At 43.3% G+C, this 23572-nt stretch overlaps 1 long non-coding RNA gene across 3 annotated transcripts; it reads right to left on the reverse strand.

Annotated features, from left to right (window-relative positions):
• Positions 1-11111: 11111 nt before the first annotated feature.
• LOC109939181 (uncharacterized) lies at positions 11112-15265 on the reverse strand. Of its 3 annotated transcripts, XR_004853137.1 has the most exons (5): positions 14613-15216; positions 13369-13496; positions 12334-12410; positions 11614-11706; positions 11112-11516 (listed from the first exon to the last, which is right to left on the reverse strand). It is a non-coding gene; the product is annotated as an uncharacterized lncRNA (long non-coding RNA). The 3 variants fall into 3 exon arrangements; XR_004853135.1 differs by lacking the exon at positions 12334-12410 and having other exon boundaries at positions 14613-15265; XR_004853136.1 differs by having other exon boundaries at positions 11614-12410; positions 14613-15213.
• Positions 15266-23572: the final 8307 nt, after the last annotated feature.

The raw sequence follows: 23572 nt of genomic DNA on the forward strand, positions 1-23572 counted from the left end.
CCTCTTTTCTTCTGTGTTCTGTGTTATTGGGGTTTAGAGTTTTAGGAGGCATACCTCAGTGAAGCAGAAGAACTTTTTTTGACTTTTTCCGCTAGGGTCGGGAGCTCAGATGTGAGAGCGAGTTCGGGCCATTGATCTCAATCCGATGGATGGGAGCCCACTCTTTTTCCCCTAAACCCTAGCCGACCCCTGCTCCTCCCTCATTTGTTTTGTAGCTGCCCCCTTGTCCACCCTTTGGCCGCCGCCCCCCTCCCTAAGTTCTTGCAGACGCCCCTCCATCACTCACAACCCTAGCCCCCCCCATCTCCTCCTCTCCAAGGTGCAGCCCCTCCCCGCTTGGATCCCCTTCGTGTTGGTGCAAGCCTCCAATTGGAGTTTTGGTGGGAGGAAGAAGGAAGGAGAGAAGGAAGAACTCAAGGTGATCTTGTAGTTATCTTTTTATTGGTGCTGCAATTCATTTGGTTATCCGTTCACCTAGGCGATTCGGTAGAGGTACTGTCCAGTTTTTTGTTGGTGGACGAACAGCAGTAGTATTAGTAGTTTCTGAGATTTTTGCGGGGGTAATTAGCTGTAATCACTGTTAAAATCATGTAGAGCTTTGTCATATCTTTCCATAGACTACTTATGCATTCAATTTGGAGGTATATTCTAGGAGATATCGCATTTTTAACTCAGCTAGGTTGCTGTCCAAAAACTGAACGCAGGGTGTACCTTGTCGGCTGTTTGGGGCCATCTAGATGTTGGAATTTAAATTTTAGTTGAATACAAAACTTGTGGGAAATTTGATGTAGATGCTTCTGGAGTTTTTGTTTGATATCACGGCTGTCATAATTTTATAAATATGAAATTGTCAAGCAGCACCGCTGCAGTTGGGTGGGTGATGGGGAGAGTTGTCGCTCGCGACGGGTTCAAATTGTGCGTAGGTGCGGAGTTGTTTATGAGCATTTGTTATGTGGATTTGTGCACTAAAATGTGTGTCAAAAACAGGTGGTGTACTTCCGGATCGTACTTAGGACTTTTCCCAAATTCCCGGTGAAGGCAAGTAAAAGTGATGGTTTATACCATTCGATTGATTTATGTGTCCTGTTCTTGATTCATATCCATGTCAAATGTGTTCGTCATCGCATTCCATTTTGAGAATTGTTGTTTGAAGTTATTCATGTTCTACTATTTGCATATGTTGAGGGCATTGTTCGAGCATGTTATATGTGTTGATTCTTATTTTGAGGAAGTGGAAGTATAAATTTAACACATGTTAGATGGGGTGGTCTCATGTTGGTGTCATGCATAGTGCATCCATCATTCCTTGCATTGAAGTTTCGTCGCGATCATATGGTCTGACCATACCGGTACAATAGGCATCATACGTTGCCCGAGGAGGGGTATGAAGCAGCTTCATATCCTTAGAGGTATGAAGGCAGAAGTCTTTATTGCATTTGTAACCATGTGCACTCATGGGTAAAACGTGGAACTTATCATGGTTAAGTTGATATTGTGGACCTCCTCTTTGTGATTTTGGAACTGGGTATTTGGTACTTTGTTTACTTGCTGCACTTTAATATTTAAGAAGGGAGTTGTGAACTTCGTGGTTGGTAAAACACGGTTCGTTTACGTTGTCCAATTGTTGCTTGATCATTTTACTTGCTGAGATATGTCATCTCACTCTTGCATTGTTTGATGTAGGCACTTGAACTTTGCTTGGGGAAAGGAGGGAAGTAGCAGCACGATCACTACACCTCTAAATAAATATACCATTGCTTAGTAATGATTTTAACCAGGGGTTTCAGGTCAAGGATGTTGATTATTTTGAAATAGTGTGTGCCAGTGGTCTATTATGTTCTAGTCTTTATGGTGGTCGTATTTGTGGTTAGCGGAATTAATTTTGTCTTGAATGTTTATTTCTTCTTTTGCATCATGATTATACACTGTGGATTACCTTTCTTTTGCATCATGTATAAACTCTATGGTTTCCTCGTTATGCAACTTTCAAGGGAGGTGCTGCCGAATTTTTCTTTCTGTCTCCATCCTTCTATGCTTTCTAATTTGTGGGAAGGGTATTTTGTGACACCCATTGTGTTTGGGAGGAATGGGGTGTTAGAGTTGGTATCATAGGGATAGGCTATAGGTCCTAGCAAGTGAAATAATGATAAATTGACACACTGCACATATAGGATGGGTTTCTTGCTTTACTATTGATATATTATGAATTGTCAGTCCTAGTTTGACATTATTTGAAATGGTGCTATGCCAATTTTATTTATTTATTTACTTACTCCTATGGCTAAAGTTATGCCGCCTCGTAGGGCTCGTGGCAGCCCGCAGGATCCTAATGGGGATTCTATGAGTCCGCGACAATGTTAGCCGCGATGCAGGCCAAGCAGCAGGAGTTGGCCATTCTGAGGCAAGCCATTCCTGTTGCCCCTGCTGGTGCTACTCAGGGTGCCGGAGGTGGAGTGCCCGGGGGCGCTGTCCCTGCGGGTGCTGCTCCAGGTGGCGGGGCTGAGGTGCCCCTTCCCGTCAGTGGTCTCTCTCTGATGCAGTGGATGGGCATGAAGCTGGACACCTTTAATGGCAGTGGTACTCCGGTTGAGGCAGGGGATTGGCTGGCTTATGTGGAGGAGAAGACGGATGTTTTCGAGATTGTGTATGGGGATCGTGTTCATTTTGGCATGCAACAGTTGAAGAGGGAGGCTCAAATTTGGTGGAGAGGCATGCAGGTAGCTCACTCCTCCTCACCAGGAGTCTTGATCTCAAGTAGTGGATTGGGCATGTTCGTTGTGAAAACCGAAGAAATGATTCCGGTGGCAAAAACTCATGCTTTGAATGCACCCCGATACCCGTTTTCGGAATGGGTGACGTGCGGCAACGAAATTACGCGAAACCACCACAAATATCAGTTTTGGGCATCAAGTAGTGGATTGGGCATTTTCGTTGCGAAAAATGAAGACATAGTTTCGGTTGCAAAAACTCATGTTTTGAATACACCATGATACCCATTTTCGGAATAGGTGACATGTGGCAACGAAATTGTGCTAAACCATCCCAAACATGAGTTTTGGACCTCAAGTAGTGGATTGGGCATGTTCGTTGTGAAAAATGATGAAATGGTTGAGGTGGCAAAAACGCTTGCTTTGAATGCACCATGATACCCGTTTTTAAAATGGGTTACATGCGACAGCGAAATTGCGCAAAACCACACCCAACATGAGTTTTAGACATTAAGTAGTGGATTGGGCATGTTCGTTACGAAAACAAAGAAATGGTTCCGGTGGCAAAAACTCATGCTTTGAATGCACCTGATACCCATTTTCGAAATAGATGACATGTGGCAACGAAATTGCACGAAACCACCCAAACATGAGTTTTGGGCCTCAAACTAGTGGATTGGGCATGTTCATTGTGAAAAATGAAGAAATGGTTCCGGTGGCAAAAACTCATGCTTTGAATCCACCATGACACCCGTTTTCGGAATGGGCGACGTGAGGCAACAAAGATGCGTGAAACCACCCAAACATAAGTTTTGGACCTAAAGTAGTGCATTGGGCATGTTCGTTGCGAAAAACAAAGAAATGGTTCCGGTGGCAAAAACTCATGCTTTGAATGCACCCCGATACCCGTTTTCAGAATGGGTGACGTGCGGCAACAAAATTGCGCGAAACAACCCCAAACATGAGTTTTGGTCCTCATGTAGTGGATTGGGATAGTTCGTTGCGAAAAATGAAGAACTGGTTCCGGTGGCAAAAACTCATGCTTTGAATGCACCAAGATACCCGTTTTCTGAATGGGTGACGCGTGGCAATGGAATTGCGCGAAACCACCCCAAACATGAGTTTTGGACATTAAGTAGTGGATTGGGCATGTTCGTTGCGAAAAATGAAGAAATGGTTCTAGTGGCAAAAACTCATGCTTTGAATGCACCATGATACCTGTTTTCGGAATGGGTGACGTGCAGCAACGAAAATGCGTAAACCACCCCAAACATGAGTTTTGGACCTCAAGTAGTGATTTGGGCATGTTCGTTGTGAAAAACAAAGAAATGGTTTCGGTGGCAAAAACTCATGATTTGAATGCCCCCCATACCGCAGTTTTTGTAATGGGTGACGTGCGGCAACGAAATTGCGCGAAACCACCCCAAACATGAGTTTTGGGCCTCAAGTAGTGGATTGGACATGTTCGTTGCGAAAAATGAAGAAATGGTTCTGGTGGCAAAAACTCATGCTTTGAATGACCATGATACCCGTTTTCGTAATGGGTAATATGCGGCAACGAAATTGCACGAAACCACCCCAAACATGAGTTTTGGACATTAAGTAGTGGATTGGGCATGTTCGTTGAGAAAAACGAAGAAATGGTTCCTATGGCAAAAACTCATGCTTTGAATGCACCAAGATACCTGTTTTCGGAATGGGTGACGTGCGGCAACGAAATTGCGCGAAACCACCCCAAACATGAGTTTTGGAAATCAAGTAGTGGATTGGGATGTTCGTTGCGAAAAATGATGAAATGGTTCCGATGGCAAAAACTCATGCTTTGAATGCGCCATGATACCAGTTTTCGGAATGGGTGACGTGTGGCAACAAAATTGCTCGAAACCACCCCAAACATGAGTTTTGGACCTCAAGTACTGGATTGGGCATGTTTGTTGCGAAAAATGAAGAAACATTTTTGGTGGCAAAAACTCATGCTTTGAATGCACCATGATACCTGTTTTCAAAATGGGTGACTTGCCGCAACAAAAATGCACAAAACCACCCCAAACATGAGTTTTGGACCTCAAGTAGTGATTTGGACCTGTTGGTGGCAAAAACTCATGCTTTGAATGCACCCCGATACCCGTTTTTGGAATGGGTTACGTGCTGCAATGAAATTGCGCGAAACTACCCCAAACATGAGTTTTGGGCCTCAAGTAGTGGATTGGGCATGTTCGTTGCGAAAAAGGAAGAAATGGTCTCGGTGAAAAAAAAATCATGCTTTGAATGCACCATGATACCCGTTTTTGGAATGGGTGACGTGCGGCAACGAAATTGCACGAAACCACCCCAAACATGAGTTTTGGACATTAAGTAGTGGATTGGGCTTGTTCGTTGCGAAAAACGAAGAAATGGTTCCGGTGGCAAAAACTCATGCTTTGAATGCACCATGATACCCGTTTTCGGAATGGGTGACGTGCGGTAACAAAATTACACGAGACCACCCCTAAACATGAGTTTTTGACCTCAAATAGTGGATTGGGCATGTTCGTTGCGAAAAATGATGAAATGGTTTCGGTGGCAAAAACTCATGCTTTAAATGCACGGTGATACCCGTTTTCGGAATGGGTTACGTGCGGGAACGATATTGCGCTATGCCACCCCAAACATGAGTTTTGGACATTATGTAGTGGATTGGGCATGTTCGTTGTGAAAAACAAAGAAATGGTTCCGGTGGCAAAAACTCATGCTTGGAATGCAACCCGATACCCATTTTCAGAATGGTTGACGTGTGGCAACGAAATAGCGCGAAACCACCCCAAACATGAGTTTTGGACCTCAAGTAGTGGATTGGGCATGTTCGTTGTGAAAAACGAAGAAATGGTTCTAGTGGCAAAAACTCATGCTTTGAATCCACCATGATACCCGTTTTCAGAATGGGTGACGTGAGGCAACATAGATGTGCGAAAACACCCCAAACATGAGTTTTGGTCCTCAAGTAGTGGATTGGGCATGTTCGTTGTGAAAAACAAAGAAACGGTTCCGGTGGCAAAAACTCATGCTTTGAATGCACCACGATACCCGTTTTTGGAATGGGTGACGTGCGGCAACGAAATTGCGCAAAACCACCCCAAACATGAGTTTTGGGCATCAAGTAGTGGATTGGGCATGTTCGTTGCGAAAAATGAAGAAATGGTTCCGGTGGCAAAAACTCATGCTCTGAATGCACCATGATACCCATTTTCGGACTAGGTGATGTGCGGCAATGAAATTGCGCGAAACCACCTCAAACATGAGTTTTGGACCTCAAGTAGTGGATTGGGCATGTTCATTGCAAAAAATGAAAAATAGTTCCGGTGGCAAAAACCCATGCTTTGAATGCACCATGATACCAGTTTTCAGAATGGGTGACGTGCGGCAACAAAAATGCTCAAAACCACCCAAACATGAGTTTTGGACCTCAAGTAGTGATTTGGGCATGTCCGTTGTGAAAAACGAAGAAATGGTCCCGGTGGCAAAAACTCATGCTTTGAATGCTGATACCTATTTTTTGGAATGAATGACGTGCGGCAATGAAATTGCGCGAAACCACCCCAAACATGAGTTTTGGGCCTCAAGTAGTGGATTGGGCATGTTCGTTGCCGAAATAAAGAAATGGTTCCAGTGGCAAAAACTCGTGCTCTGAATGCACCATGATACCCATTTTCGGACTAGGTGATGTGCGGCAATGAAATTGCGCGAAACCACCTCAAACATGAGTTTTGGACCTCAAGTAGTGGATTGGGCATGTTCATTGCAAAAAATGAAAAATAGTTCCGGTGACAAAAACCCATGCTTTGAATGCACCATGATACCAGTTTTCAGAATGGGTGACGTGTGGCAACAAAAACGCAAAACCACCCAAACATGAGTTTTGGACCTCAAATAGTGATTTGGGTATGTCCGTTGTGAAAAACGAAGAAATGGTCCCGGTGGCAAAACTCATGCTTTGAATGCTGATACCTATTTTTTGGAATGAATGACGTGCGGCAATGAAATTGCGCGAAACCACCCCAAACATGAGTTTTGGGCCTCAAGTAGTGGATTGGGCATGTTCGTTGCCGAAATGAAGAAATGGTTCCGGTGGCAAAAACTCATGCTTTGAATGCACCATGATACCCGTTTTTGGAATGGGTAATGTGACGGAACCTCCCAAGGTATTAGGCCCACCTACAGTTGTCCTTGTCCTAAGGACCTTGGACAACCCTGTAGATGCACATAATCACTCGACAAGTTCGATACTGTATCCTCATTTCCTCGCCCAAGAGCGCTTCACCCGTCACGCAAATATTACATCACATCGGAGGAACGAATAAGCGAAAGCAAATTACAATAACTTAATTTACATTCATTAAAATATAGAGAGAGTATTATTATTACATTACCAGGTTATATGAGTGCATAGAGTAATATTATTACAGACTTGGGAGGCAAAAACCCCTCCCGCATAAGAGTATATTGTTTTTCGAGTGGGAGGCCAACATCCTCCCGCGACTTCACTACTGAGGTTCTTCTTTGGGCACCACCTGAGGACAAAAACAGCAAAAGTCTGTTGTTTCCTCACCTACAACAACATGGGTTTGAAAACCTTGAGTACGGAGTGTACTTTCACAAGTCTTACCTGTCAAAAGAAAAGACTTTCAAGGATATGCTGGTATGAGGGAGTCAAGGTAAGGCTGATAAAGTGTCAAAGACTCTGTTTTGCAGAAATGCTTACTAAAAGTGGATCCTTAAAAATCCAATTTTATTAGCATGTTAAGTTATTACCTGTAACTAGAGCTCTTTCTACACTAGTTCAAACACATGACCTGCACTAGCCGTCTTTTATCACCCTTTTTCTTTATTGGAATAATACGTGTAAGTCAGTGACCAAGTCTTCATGTCCGAGAAGTAACGGCGATCCGAATCGATTAATACTCAACTGAGGATCTCTAATCACAAGACATATGTAGCACTTAACCCTTGCATATGTCAACTCGCCACCGAATTTCTTAAGATCAGACCGGGTTCACGCCAACCGAGAGCACAGATACACCACCGTCCAGCCTCTTGCCACGGAGGGTACATGCTACTCTCGCCATCTCTCCACTCTCATGCGTGTTGGCCTTTCTGGTATTAGTCTACCCGACACAAAGCTTACCCATGACGAGGCATGTGACCAATTAAAGGGTCCTCGGTCAGTAGGCCCACATCGACACGGTCCTTAAGTGACTCAAACGGAGACACTACACCGAGACTCTCTTCTCGTGCAAGTCACCCGCCCGGTCTCATCTTTATCATTTAAAAACCCAAAGTTTGGTACCTGGCAGAGGTACATCCTTTCCGATGTTGAACCCATCATGGCCATGATGGATCCACCACCAAGTTTTATTTTTGAAAACATCCCATCCACTGTGAAGCATCACCTTTTTGGTTTAAAGCAAAACATTTGTTTTTCTAAAGCAGGACTAGGCATCAGAAAACCTTTTAATAAAATAGGTAATCAAGGAATGGAAAACAGTTCCAAGGAAGGAAATGCAGCAATTGGTTTAGCACACAACTCCTATCACCTAATGCATCATATAAGGTGATAAAGATTTTAAAATAGCAAGGAAGTGGCAAATGCAACGAGGCTTGCCTTGTGTTGTAGGGGAGTCAGGCTCTGTTCCACAGATATCAAAATAAAAAAGTTCCCGGCAGGTGGATTTTTAGCTGGTGGTGCAGTCTCCTCTTCTTCAATAGTCACTTCTTCCTCGTTTTCTATACATAACCATATATATAACCATGAATGCTCATGTGATGTTTATGAAAATGCAACGATAGTAGAGATACATCAAGTTGTATCTTGATACAACTTTCCTTCACGGTTTACCACGGAAACTATGGTCTTCTAGGTCAACACCCTAGTAGGGTTAGACAGTTTTACCCTAAGGAGCTAGGGTTTTGGGTTTGGCAATCAAACAATGTCCAACACATGTCAAACTTCACCCATGGGTTCTAATTATCAAATTAAGTTTATCCAAAAAGTTTTATGATTTTTGGAGTCTTTAAATAATTTCAAATATTCCAAAAGTCTAGGTTTTGGCCTTCTTAAATACTACATAATTCTTGGTTTGGGCTAAAAATCTTGGATACTAGAGAAATTTAGGAGTCCAACAAAATTGGTCTCATATTTATAGCATTTTTCTAGAATTTTCTATGAATTTCCTAAGTCTGGTAGAAAAAGAAAAAGAGAAAGCATAAACAGTAACTAGCTCAATTCCGCCCAGGTCGGCCCACGACAGGCGAAACGCGCCCGCGCGCGCGCCCGTGGTGTCCACTTTGTGCAGAGGACCCTGATCTTTTAAATAACCCGTAAAGAATCCTGCGCACTATTCCTATGTCTCACTGACATTTGCATCGAGGCCCCTCCCTTTCTGTTTCTTCGCAACTAGAGATCCCCGACCATGGCGGCGGAGCAGTGGCTCCGGTGAGCCCAGACCGGCCGGAAAACGCAACGACTATGCCTCTTTGTTGCTCAATACCTAATTCTACCCTCGGCGACACTAATCCCTCAATCAATTGCGGAGTTCTAGCTCACCATTTCTCTATCCACGGTGATGGCGCGATCTACAGATGAACCGAGGTGTTTCCGACGATCTAACGTGGTCTAGTTCAATTGGCTAGGTCGATGAGCATCCATAGCACATAGGGGTGTTGAAACGAGAGCGAGGAGGGCGTCAACGGACCTGCAGAAGGCTAGCCACGGCGAGCTCACTCACGGCAGCGTGGAGAACTGAATTAGGGGAACCTCTAAATTAGAGCTCTCTGGTGGACAATCCGAGACACGGGTGGGTGCGCTGGATGCGTGATTACCTAACGTAGCTAGTGGTATGCTCAATTTATAGAGTCCAAGGGCGGTGGCTCCTAATTTTGGAATGGCGTCCTGGCGGCCGGAGAGAAGGAAGGTTACTGGCAGGTGATATCGTGGCTTTCACCGTGGCAAGGCCACCGGCGATGAACGGACACACTTCAGTGGTTTACTGCGACATGTTAAACCTCACAGGCTCGTGGCACCCGAGTGACGGGTGGCAAAACTCCGGCGAGGTTATCTGGACCGGCGATAAGGCAAGCGGGTATGGCGGCCAGCTCCCGATCTCATCTACGGTGAAGATCTTTTCACCCCGAGGCGTTATCCGTGCGCCAACGGGCATGAATCGCATCGACGACGTGAATCCAGGCGCGAGGGTCGCCGACAGCAAGGTGCACTGCACCAACGATCTTCTTCAGTTACTGTACAATCAAAACTTCATTCAGTCTGTCTGACAGAGCAACTTGCAGGGCATTAATCTCCGATTTCTATGTTGCAAATCGTTAATCCCTTGTAACAAAGTTTTTGCCCTACAATCCAGCTTTAATCTTGCTATAGCAATTACACTCAAATACTTACTTGATCATACTCAAAATAGCTCCCAAACTTGGTTCTCGTTCACTGTGAGTCACAATTCAGTCTTCTGACTTGACTGACAGCCAAACTTTCTGTCCATTTTACTCCAATTTTTGTACAACATCAAGACTCAATCACTTAAGCAAAGTTATTCTCCTATCATAGCTCTATAAATTTGATGTGTTGACCTAGGGCAAAATCCTTAAGAATTTTGAGATATAGAGCTCCAAATTTGACCCCATTAAACTGAATTCAGACTTAGGCTCATAGAGTTCATGGGCTACTTTTTGCAAATAGGTCCAAATTCCACTATTCAACTTGCAAATTCTCCAATATGAAAGATATTTGGTTTGAGGTGCTCTTTTACTTTGGTATTTGCACTTTGGTCCAAAAGTGCACAAAATTTACATCTACCCCCCTAGGTTTTCAATTAGGGTTTCTTGGGTTTGTTTTTTAGGGTTTTAGGCACATTGGGGCTTTGGTGCCACTAAAGTCCATCAAATGTGATACCTTCACTACAACCTTTTAGGCCTTCTGTGACATTGTGATTATGTCACTAACTAGTGTTTATTTGTCATAGATTGTATTTTGGTGACGCTATTGTGACAAAAAGGTCATCGTCACAGAAGGTGCGTGTTAAATAGACTACAATGACGTTCATAAAAAAAGCGTCATAGATTTTATGACACACATTAGATTCGTCACTAAATCTATGACACTCTATTTTGTCATAAATCGCTCTGAAAACGTCACAATTCATACTGACATGAATTGCCACATGGCTAATGGTGATGACGTGAGATGTGACATGGCAAAACCTTTATGACAAAAATATTTGTCATAGATTTGATCACGTGGCAAAATTATTGTGATGAAGAATTTCGTCATAAATTGGGATGCAGTGGCCACTAACGTGGCAAGTGACGATGTAAAGCATTTGTGACACATATAATCGTCATCAAAAGAAACACATCGTATGAATTCATACCATCATGGAATATTACACATCACAACCAAAATATCATATTAATATGTTGAACACGAATATTTCATCCATTAGAGAATCATATAACGTCAAAACATATATCTACAAATCCTTTAACTTCAATTCCAAAGAAAATCCTATAACTTCAACTCAAGTACTAAATATTAAGCATATTGTTACTAGCTACTATAACATCCATAAGGTTACAGATCCTATAGTGGTCAAGCAGACTTAAAGATGGACACGCTTGACCTCGACTGAAGCTTAATAGTTGATGAAGGTGGTTGTTATTTTTTTTTGCATCGACCTCATCATACTATCAATGGTCTCCTGAAATGACTGTGCTGCTACATTAGGCCGAGCGACATGAGCCCCAGTCTGAGCTCAGATATGATCCCTGCGAAGAGCACGGGGAAGTATGAGATGCCCACACAATCACTATCAGTCAAACCACACAATGAGCAAATAGTAAATTTTGGACATCAGATGAATACCTCTCCAAAGGCAAGAACAAATGTCACTGACAATATTACAGCAAGAACATGATGAAACATCCTATCAAGAAATATAGGAAGTGCCTGCAAAGGCTGCAATGAGGTTAACATAAAATTCAATGGTTAAAATAGAATGTAGTGCAAAAGATATCAGAAAAAAACAATATGTGACCTATGCCCTACCTATCAATGACTTTAGAATACAAAAATAAAAAGGAATAAGGTGTAAGAGTATCAACTAGTGAAAGAACACTCGTATGAGAAGTTTGATAGTAGATTTAGGACTCGGAAAATAATATTGATCGGATATACATACACCATACGATGTATTTGGACTAACACAAATTGAATGTGTTGAAGTTGGATGATGAAAGAAACTAGTAGCAACCGGGAGAAATAAGCTTATATAGTGGATGCAATAGGTTGTATTCTCAATCTTATTTAAACTTCATCAACTAGTTCCAAAATGTAAGATAAACATAAATAGGATTACAAAAAATCATGGTGACATGGTGCCAAAAAAGTTGAACACATACAACTTCAGAACCTTGTCCCTCTCTCCCAATAATGAGTTAAAAGGTCTAAGTGTTGATGCTAGGATAATTCATTAGAAGCTTCAAAATAATTCTGATATTACCATACATTCTTTTAGCAAATGAATTCAGTTCTAGAGTACAAAATAGTGTGATAATTGATATGATTACAATCCAAATATTCTACCTCCATGGCAGCAACATTACACAACAATAGGGTGACATGAAGCTAGTGCTGCTTTTGAACAACTAGAAGGATGACAGCTGCAGCAAACATGGTAAATAGTAAACCAAACATGAGGGACAGAAGAACCATTAGTCAAGGGCAAATACGACAATTGAGTTGGACTTCAATAAGGCAATAACAATAGACCACTGTAACTAAAAAGGGGATGCTAAAAGACTGCACCGAGGGCGATCCTTGGACCTATGCTTTGGCGTAGCAACAACACCGTAGCCCATTTGAGAACAACCAAGACATCACCGGGGTCGAGGCTTAGAGCAGTGGTTTGCCATGGGACAACCCATTAGATTTTTTTAATATAGCCTAAAATGCTTACACAGAGAGTCAAACTCAAAACCTAAGGAGTGCTAGTTAGATAACCTAATCAACTCAGCTAGAGATCCTTTCGCACTGTAAAGATTACCAGGTAAGACAAAACCGAAAGTGCATGCTACCCTAGTAAACAAAAATGGTAGATCCAGGATACTCGAGTGATCAATTTTTATTATTATCCATTGCATTCTACTTCCACTTCCCACCTATCTGATGTATCATTTCATATATCACTGGAACGAGGTGAACCTTACAAAATAATGAATCCCATCCATATTGTTTTTCCTTATTCCTGACTATACCCTTTTTTGTTTGTTCTACATCCCTTTTCAAACACTTCTACATGTAAATAATATGTCAATGTTGGTGTTACCATCAGATTATATCCTCACTATCATTACCACCACCTACAAAATCTAGCAGACTTCTAATAGGGGCGAGAAAAAAATTCACCACATACACTAAAGACGCTCTAATGTTCAAAATTGCAGAGGAATTTGAGAATCCAATAGAGTATATGATGCTCTCATCCCTATTACCTAATGTAACAAGCCACGACAGTGAGATCTCCACTACCAATATAACAAACCCACACATAGGGCAGTAACCAGATCGAGCACAACGAGGTAACAACAGGGAATATGTAGGGGTTCAGATTGGACCAACCTAAGCCTTCTTGGCGTCTGTGCTGCTATGTTGGAGGATCTCTAGCTCGACGAGGCCGAGCGACGAGCCCCAGTGTGAGCCCAGATATGATCCATGCGATGAGCACGAGGACATGCTGAATGGATCATCTGCAACCAGAGTTATTCCCTAAATAACTTATGGCCACAATGATACAACATTTTCACAAACAAACAAATATTCAATAAAGACAACTTGAAATGAATAAGTAAGTACATAATGTAGGAAATTCTCGAACTCCGCACAAGGAGCACATGCAGAACACATGAGAATTTGAAGCAAAAATGATAGAACAAACATAGAACATTCTCAAACTCTCACCACAATGCAACAAAATTTATGGAACGCGAACAACCAGAGTATCCTCATCAGCCCAAGATACTACTCCCTCCATCCAAAATTCCAAATAGATCAGGACTCCCGAGAATTTTAGGAAAAAATAAGTGTACAAAGGGACTCTGAATAGGGAGCACATTCTATTTCATTTTCACCTAATGCACAACTCACTAGACTTAAGAGTATTAAAAAACATTTAAAAGCACAACCATAGGGTTGTATGCATTGGGGCTTGCCTGGAAACCAACACTACATTAATGGAATCATACACTAGCTGATTAGGATAACATACCATTTGATCTAACGGATAAACATTATTAAATAGTATAAAATTTCATGAAACTACATTCACATCAACCTAAAGATCTAAAGCATAACAGATTCAGTAGAGGAAGAGTTCCATTCGTTCCTGGCAATCAATCTAATGACCAACAATACTAACAGTGCCACGAGATCAATCACTTCAATTTCACATATCACAGCTCAAAAAAGGAGTACGGTAAGCAAGTTGCTTTTGCTAATAATAATATCCAATGCCTAATAAATGTCTGAAAGCAACTGTACAATATGACTAATAATTTAATAATGAATGTGGTCATACTGAGCGAGTAAGCCAAATTAAAATTAGAAGAAAACCAAGAACTAGACTAACGAACAAAAATAGAGAATTAGCCCACCAAGACTAAATTCGATATTTGCAAGAACAACGACGAAACCCTAGTTCACTCATTTTATCGAAAATCTAGCGGGCGTCGTGTTGGGGCTTGCTTCTCCACACATTCATGGGATTCCTATGCTCCAATTGCACACACGTACACGGTACACACATACATCAGCAAGGTACTAGCAAAAATTGTATTCACTGACAACAGAGGGAAGTTGTGGATCACCACTTTAGAAACGGTGGCGGGGCTAGGCGATGAGGTTGGAGTTCGCAGGAGTCCTTGGCAGGGCCTGGGCGAGCACGTCGCCGCGCAGGGACGTGGGGACTCAGTCGATGGCGAGGCAGAACTGGAGCGAAGGCCGCCGCGGCCTGGGGAGGGAAGTGTGGAGGGTTGGGAGCGGCGTCCGGCGTGGTGAGCACAGGGAGGCAAGGAGACAGGCGAGCAGAGAGATGAGGCTGACGGCCGGTGTGGCGCCCAAGGCATGGCTACGACGGCATAGGTGATCACCACGCCCATGGAGGAGCATGACGGGGAGATGAAGCAGGGACGATGACTGGGTCAGGCCGCGGCGAGGTCGGCCGGCACAGCGAGGGCGCACGGCGGCGCAACCTAAAGCAGGTGCATGGAGCGAAGGCCGCCGCGGCCAGGGTAGGGAGGCGGGCGGGCGGGCGCGCTGCAGGGGGGCGCTGGGCAACAGGAAGGGGCGGTGGCTTGGCGTGCTCACTGGTGGAGGGCGAAGAAATTGGCACAAGCGTGGAGAGAGGGCGTTCTTGAGGGATAGCCGGATAGGGCTAATGGAGGCGGTGGGGAAATAATTTGAGGGAGTATGGCGGCGGGGAAAAGAAAAAGATGGATTTTCCTTTTTTGAACAAAAGCAAACAAAATATCTTGGTGCTTAGATTAGGGTTTAAGCGAGATGTAAATGGACTGAACAAAAAGACATTGGCTACAATATTTTAATCGACATCTGAATCAGTTGAAGTCAGACGAATTTCGTCCACTATCCAAACAATTGATTGGAGAACAATTTGACTAATAACTTTATGCCTTGTTTTTTGGATCTCTAGTGTGGTCCGAATTATAAAATTCAAACACTTTTCAAAATCACATTCACTGCTTTGGGTGATTATTAAATTCCACACTTCGTGAAACACCTGGGTGTTACACTCAGCACAAACATGGAGTATACAGAGTTTCTTTTCTAAAATAGATTAAATATCTATGACAAATAGGCATTGACATTTGATATCATCACAACCATGATGTACAACTTGAAATGACGAAATCTTTTGAATGACAAATGCAAATTGTCACATGATATCGTCACAAATATGAATCCTAAAAAATCTATGACGTTTTCAATGACAATTGTTAGATTTTTGTCACTAAACTTAGTTATTTGCTACAAATCGTCATAAAGCAATCGATTTAATGACGAATTTATTTAATGTCATCATGCAAACGTCATAGAAGGTCATATGTGTTGTAGTGCTTGTGATCATTTCTCATGTCTCATGGGATTTTTACTCATTTAAGCTTCCCTTTCTCCCATAAGTCCTAATTTAGGGTTAAGTACCCTACCCTAGGGTTAACCACACATCAAATCATAACATCACAAATTGTTTGAAATTTTACCTAGTGAATGCTTTCTAGGTGTGACAAGCAATATGAAATGTCAATGCATGTGATGTTATGCTCAAGTTTTAGTGCCAATAACACCAGGGGTGTTACATCCTTCCCCCCTTAAGAGAATCTCGTCCCGAGATTTAAGGTCCTAGGGCAAGTAATGGAAAAGGAAACACGTCACATTTTTATTTCCTTATTTGTCTTACAGGGCAGGGGTGGTATGGGGGTCTATTTCTCCTTTACATTCAATGTACATATCTTACAAGTTACATGAAGCTAAAAACACAGGAAAATTCTTTTCCAAGAAGTGTTGAGTCTCCCAGGTAGCTTCATCTTCCGCATGCTGGTTCCATTAAACCTTATAGAATTTAAGAGTCCTTTTTTGGGTAATCCTATCCTTTTGGTCCAAAATTCGAATGAGATGTTCTGAATATGCCAAGTCTGGTTCCAATGAAACATCCACCACATCAATGGTTCAATTAGGAGCCCAAAGGCACTTCTTTAATTGAGATACATGGAACACATTGTGTACTGCAGACAATGTTTCGGGTAGTTGGAGTTGGTATGCCACTGGTCCACATTGTTCAAGAATAGGAAATGTACTAATGTATCAGGGTGTAAGCTTTCCTTTTACATTGAAACGGGTCACATCTTTCATTGGCGATACTTTCAGGTAAACATAATCTTTCACTTGAAAGTACAAGGGTCGGCGTCGTTTGTCTGCATAATTCTTTTGTCGAGCTTGTGCCTCTTTCAAGTTGTGTCTGATTCGTTGGACTTTTTCTTTCGTTTCTTTAACCATGTCAGGCCTGAAGAACCACCTTTCTCCTGGTTCAGACCAATTTAAGGGGGTACGGCACCGTCGTCCGTACAATGCTTCAATGGTGCCATCTTAATACTTTCTTGATAACTATTGTTATATGAAAACTCTGCCAATGGTAAACATTCATCCCATTTTTGTGGAAACTCTAGAACGCATGCCCGCAACATGTCTTCAAGTATTTGATTCACTCTCTCAGTCTATCCACTTGTTTGAGGATGATATGCCGAACTGTGGAGCAACTTAGTACCCAAGGACTTATGTAGTTCTTCCCAAAACTTGGATACAAATTGCGGTCCACGATCCGACACTATTGTCTTTGGAACTCTGTGTAGACTAAGAATACGAGCAATATATAACTAGGCATAGACAACAACTGGGTGATCTGTCTTGACGGGCAGAAAATGGGCTATCTTGGTAAGTCGATCAATTATAACCTAGATAGAATCAAATCCTTTTGCTGTCCTGGGCAATCCCACAATGAAGTCCATGTTAATGTCCTCCCATTTCCATGTTGGGATGGGCAAAGATTGCAATGGTCCTGTAGTATTCATATGTATTGCTTTGACACGTCTACAGGTGTCACATCTCGCCACATAGCGTGCAATCTCAATCTTCATTTTTGTCCACCAATAATGTTGCTTTAAATCTTGATACATCTTAGTACTTCCAGGATGAATAGAATATCGACTAAGATGAGCTTCATCCAAAATTTGCTGGCGGACTTCAGCATCCTTAGGCACAACTACGTGATCATTAAACCATACTATGCCTTGATTATCCTTTCTGAAGCAATTAGCTTTGTTGGCTTCTAGTTTCTCATGAATATGTTTCATACCCATGTCACTTCTTTAGGCATCAATAATATTTTGCAGAAGAACTGGCTCAAGCTTTAATTGGGTCAAAGTTCCATGTTGTATCATTCCTAGATTTAACTTCTCCATTTCTTGACATAATGTGATGTCAGAGGTCTTTACTGTAAGACAATGGCGGGAAGCCTTGCGACTTAGTGCATCTGCCACCACATTGGCTTTTTCTGGGTGATAATGGATTTCTAAATCGTAATCCTTAATCAGCTCGAGCCATCTTCTCTGTCTCATGTTCAGTTCTGACTGGGTTAAAATATAATTCAGAATTTTATGACCTGTATATAAGTGGCAGGTATTTCCCAGCAGATAATGACACCATATTTTAAGGGCATGAACCACAACAGCTAATTCTAAGTCATGAGTTGGATAGTGCTCCTCATGCCGGCGTAATTGTCTTGAAGCATATGCTATGACTCGGCCCTCCTGCATTAAGACACACCCAAATCCATTGCCGGATGCGTCATAATACACATTAAAAGGCTTTCCAATGTCCAGTTGAGCCAATACCGGAGCAGTGGTCAATAATACCTTCAACTGCTCGAAGGCTTCATTGCACTTTGAGGACCAGTCAAATTTCATATCATTCTTCAACAAACTTGTGATTGGTTTCACAATTTTGGAGAAATCCAGAATAAATCTGCGGTAATAGCCAGCCAGCCCAAGGAAACTTCGAACTTGATGTACAGTGGTTGGAGGTTTCCACTCTAGAATATCCTTGACTTTGCTGGGATCAACCGCAATCCCATTTGCAGACAGCACAGGTCCAAGAAATTGGATTTCTTCCAACCAAAATGCGCATCTGCTGAACTTAGCATATAATTGGTGTTCCCTTAAGCGTGTTAACACAATCCGTAAATGTTTAGCATGCTCCTCTCCATTCTTGGAATAGATCAAGATATCGTCAATGAAGACCACCACAAATTTGTCCAACTCGGGCATAAACACCGAGTTCATTAAATACGTGAGGTGGGCTAGAGCATTTGTCAATCCGAATAACATAACCAAATATTCAAATAATCCATACCGCGTAGTAAATGCGATCTTGGGTATATCTTTGGGTCGAATACGGATCTGATGATAACCCGACCTGAGGTCAATCTTGGAGAATACCCAAGCTCCAGTAAGTTGATCGAACAAGATATTGATCCGGGGAAGAGGGTACTTGTTCTTGATAGTGACCTCATTAAGGGGTCTGTAGTCCACGCACATTCAAAGTGTTTGATCCTTCTTCTTGACAAAAATTGCGGGACATCCCCATGGTGACGAACTAGGCCTAATGAATCCCTTTTCAAGCAAATCTTGGAGTTGAGTCTTGAGTTCCGCCAATTCATTAGGTGGCATTCGATAGGACCTTCTAGAAATAGGAGCCATACCGGGCTTTAGTTCAATCACAAACTCTACGTCCCTTTCTGGAGGTAATCCAGACAGATCTTTAGGAAAGACATCTGGGAATTCACATACTACCGGAATATCCAAGATTTCTGGTATGATAGCTTCATAGACCCATCCAATTGGTTTGGCTGGGACAGCTACAGGGATGGACAAGAGAATCTCTTCATGACCATGGCTCAACTTGATGGTCCTTGAATCAGTGTTGAGGATAGCTTTATGCTGGGCTAACCAATTCATGCCCACAATTACATCTATGTCTTGGCCTTTTAACACAATCATGTTGGTGCAAAATTCCCGTTCAGCCAATGTTATTGGCACAGGAAGACTACTTCCTTAGTAAATATTTGTCCCTAGGTGAATGGATAATAAATCCTTCCCTTGATTTAGTGCAAGGAATGCAATGCTTTTCCATGAAATTCTTGCTTATGAAAGTATGTGAAGCACCAGAATCAAAGAGAATAACTACTAGGTGGTTGGTAACAAGGAACATACCCATCATTACCGGCTCGCCCTCCGGTGTTGTTGCCACTTGAGTATAATATATTCGCCCTGTTTTCTTGACATTTTTGCCCGTTGAAGTACTAGCCATGTTCCCCCTTCCTTGTGTGGAGCTCCCAGAGTTCTACTGATTGTTGAATTTATTCTGCTTTGGGTGTGGACAGTCCTTTATAAAGTGTCCGGACTTTCCACAATTAAAGCATTCAGTAGAAGAACTAGGAAGAGCGGGGAAACGAGTACCAGGGCACTCGGCTGATTTGTACAAGTGGGGGCAGTGGCAGGACGAATGAAAATAGGCTGTTTGAACGGATAGGACGGTGGACGAGGCGAAGAACGATTCTGATTAAAAGGTCGGATTACCAACCTGGTTCGCTTCTCTGGTCCCTGATTAGACCTGTCACCTCCAAATCCCTTTGATTTTCCATGGCCTGTGTTCTTGGCTTCTACGGCCAGTGTCGTGCTGACAGCTCTGTTGTAAGTAAGATCTAGGCAGGTAGCCATTTTCCGTTGGAGCGTGTCGTTAAGTCCCCTCATGAAGAAATTATTTTTCTTCAAATCAGTATTTACTTGATTGATGGCATATTGGGACAAATGATTGAACTTGTTGAGATACTGCATTACAGTATATCCCCCTTGCTTCAGTCGAATGAACACCTCTTGTTTCATGTGGAGCACTCCCTCTGGAACATAGTGCTCATGGAAGGCCAGCTTAAATTCTTCCCAGGTGATCTGATGTCCAGCCGGTTGAACTGCTACAAAATTCGCCCACCATGTACTGGCAGGGCCTCTCAGTTGTTGGGCAGCAAATAATGGCTTATGTGGCTCCGTGCAACGGACCAATCCGAACTTCTGCTCCATTACTCTTATCCATTCATCAGCTTCTAGAAGATCTTCTGCTTTAATAAAGAGAGCGGGACGTGTCTAAGAGAATTCCAGATATGAGGTTTCACGCGGTCCTTGTGGAGGAGCTCTCCCACCATGCTGTTGGAACTGATTACCCTCCATCTCACGCAAGAAGCGGGTATTATCTGCAGTAGCATTGACCAAGGCAGCGATAGCCTCAGCCAGTGTCGGTGGTACAGGCGGCGGGTTGGGAGTATCTTCCCATCCACGGGAAGTCCCCACACCGTCATGCGCGCGAGTCCGTGATGGCATATGAGGCAAAGAGACATTTGGAACAAATATGACATTCCAGCACATACCATCATATTACATTACCAAAATGTAATTATACAGACTCCAACGTACAACTTGACTTCAGTACTTATTTTACATAAGTATTTCATCTAAACTATACTATTCTAGTCTTCGTCATCCTTTGCTGCTCCATTTCCTGCCACAGCAGACCGTTCACCAAATTGCACGAAACCACCCCAAACATGAGTTTTGGGCCTGAGGTAGTGGATTGGGCATGTTCGTTGCGAAACTGAAGAAATGGTTCCGGTGAAAAAAACTCATGCTTTGAATGCACCATGATACCTGTTTTCGGACTAGGTGACGTGTGACAATGAAGTTGCGTGAAACCACCCCAAACATAAGTTTGGGCCCTCAAGTAGTGGATTGGGCATGTTCGTTGCGAAAAACGAAGAAATAGTTCTGATGGCAAAAACCCATGCTTTGAATGCACCATGATACATGTTTTCAGAATGTGTGACGTGCAGCAACGAAATTGAGCAAAACCACCCAAACATGAGTTTTGGACCTCAAGTAGTGATTTGGGCATGTTCGTTGCGAAAAACGAAGAAATGGTTCCGGTGCCAAAAACTCATGCTTTGAATGCTGATACCTGTTTTTTGGAATGAATGACGTGCAACAACGAAATTGCGGGAAACCACCCCAAACATGAGTTTTGGGCCTCAAGTAGTGGATTGGGCATGTTCGTTGCAAAAAACGAAAAAGAGGTTCCATTGGCAAAAACTCATGCTTTGAATGCACCATGATACCCGTTTTCGAAATGTATGACGTGCGACAACAAAAATGCGCGAAACCATCCCAAACATGAGTTTTGGGCATCAAGTAGTGGATTGGGCATGTTCGTTGCAAAAAATAAAGATATGGTTCCGATGGCAAAACTCATGCTTTGAATGCACCATGATACCCGTTTTCAGAATGGGTGATGTGCGGCAACGAAATTGCGTGAAACCACCCCAAACATGAGTTTTGGACGTTAAGTAGTGGATTGGCCATGTTCGTTGTGAAAAATGAAGAAATAATTCCGTTGGCAAAAACTCATGCTTTGAATGCACCAAATACCCGTTTTCGGAATGGGTGACGTGCGACAACAAAATTGTGCGAAACCACCCAACACATGAGTTTTGGACCTCAAGTAGTGGATTGGACATGTTCGTTGCGAAAAATGATGAATTGGTTCCTATGGCAAAAAGTCATGCTTTGAATGCACCATGATACCCATTTTCGGAATGGGTGACGTGCGGCAACGCAATTGCATGAAACCACCCCAAACATGAGTTTTGGACATTAAGTAGTGTGCTGGTCCTTGTTCTCAAATGCTATACATCAAGAACAAAGCAACACAATTGTTAACGATTAAAGACCCTTGTCCTTCGACACATTATTTCCTTTCGGGTATAATGGTTTTTAGACGAAGGTCATGAAGGATGTAACACCCTAGTGTTACCTAGGGTTTTCCAGTACCCCAACTTGTGACCATTATCACATGTGGCACTGACGATTTGGCGACGCGACAACTCCCTGTCCATAGCCCAAAGTCGCACAACGTCCACACTCAAAGGACAGAGCTCAGTCGGGGGAACAAATCCTACACGGCGATCATGCCCAAATTCGCAAAGATTCGCGCCCTATCGGCGTTAGAACAGGAGCAAAAGAAACCATACCACATGCTCGACCGCGACTGACATGCCCGGTGCACGCCAGACCGCGCACCCGCGTCGAGCCGTGCACGCACGCGCGCCCGCTCTGGTCCACACCGCTCGTGCACCGCGCCGCGCCTTTAAAGGCCACCCCCGGACGTGCAACACTTCACTCCGCGCTTGCCCTCACTGTCCCAGCCCAGTCCTTGGCTCCAGCGAGCTCTGCGCCGCCCGCCAAGCCACCCAAGTGCTCGGCCGCCGTGGCCAGCTCATCCCGACGACCCCCTGTCTCACCCTAGCCCCTGGACGGCTTCCCCAAGAGGCGGAGAAGCTTTCCCAAGCTTGAGCCGAGGCATAGACTCACCGGAGAAGCGAGCACGACCCCACCGGACTTCGGCCGACCGCCACCACGCGTAGACTGAGTCACACGGTGAGCCACTCTCAAATTCCTTGCACCCACATCACCGCTGACCTTCACTGAAGCTCCCCAAGCACTTTAATTTGATCCTACCGCCGTGAGCAGGCTAGAGCACGCATCGCTGGCAAGCCCGATCGCCTGCGCACGTAGCCAGCCCATCTCCGACCACCACCGCTGACGATCTGCACCTCAACGTGATCGCCAGAGACCCCCGGACCTCACCCGACCCTTCGCTGAACCTTTACCGTCGCCGGTAAGCCACGCCACCACTTTTTCTCCTTCGCTCACTATTCAGGCGAGGGAGGAGCGCGGGTTAAATGGGATAAAAACCTAGGGGGTCAAGTGCGAAGTCAGTGACTCAGGTGAATAGTGATTCATGGGCACGGTTTAAACGTCTCAGATAGAAGTAAACCCAGGGACCCCGATGCAAAGTCATTTTCCTTTAACCATTTCTGTTTATTCTTTTTAAATGAGCAGAGAACTTAGAAAATTCATAACTTGAGTATTATTCAACCAAATTTGGTCAAACCAATTTTGCTAGGACCAACAATTTATAGACTATCAGACAAAAATAGTAAACCTCATGGTTTCTACAATACTTTTTAGAGTTTCGATTTAAAATAGGAAAATACCCAAAACCTATTAATCCAGAGAAAAATAGAAATACTTCTATACCAGGGTTAAGAAAATTTGTAAAGATACATACCCAACATACTCACTGTTTAAAAATA

This window comes from Zea mays, chromosome 10 (genome assembly GCF_902167145.1).
Source record: "Zea mays cultivar B73 chromosome 10, Zm-B73-REFERENCE-NAM-5.0, whole genome shotgun sequence".
NCBI classification, from domain to species: Eukaryota; Viridiplantae; Streptophyta; class Magnoliopsida; order Poales; family Poaceae; genus Zea; species Zea mays.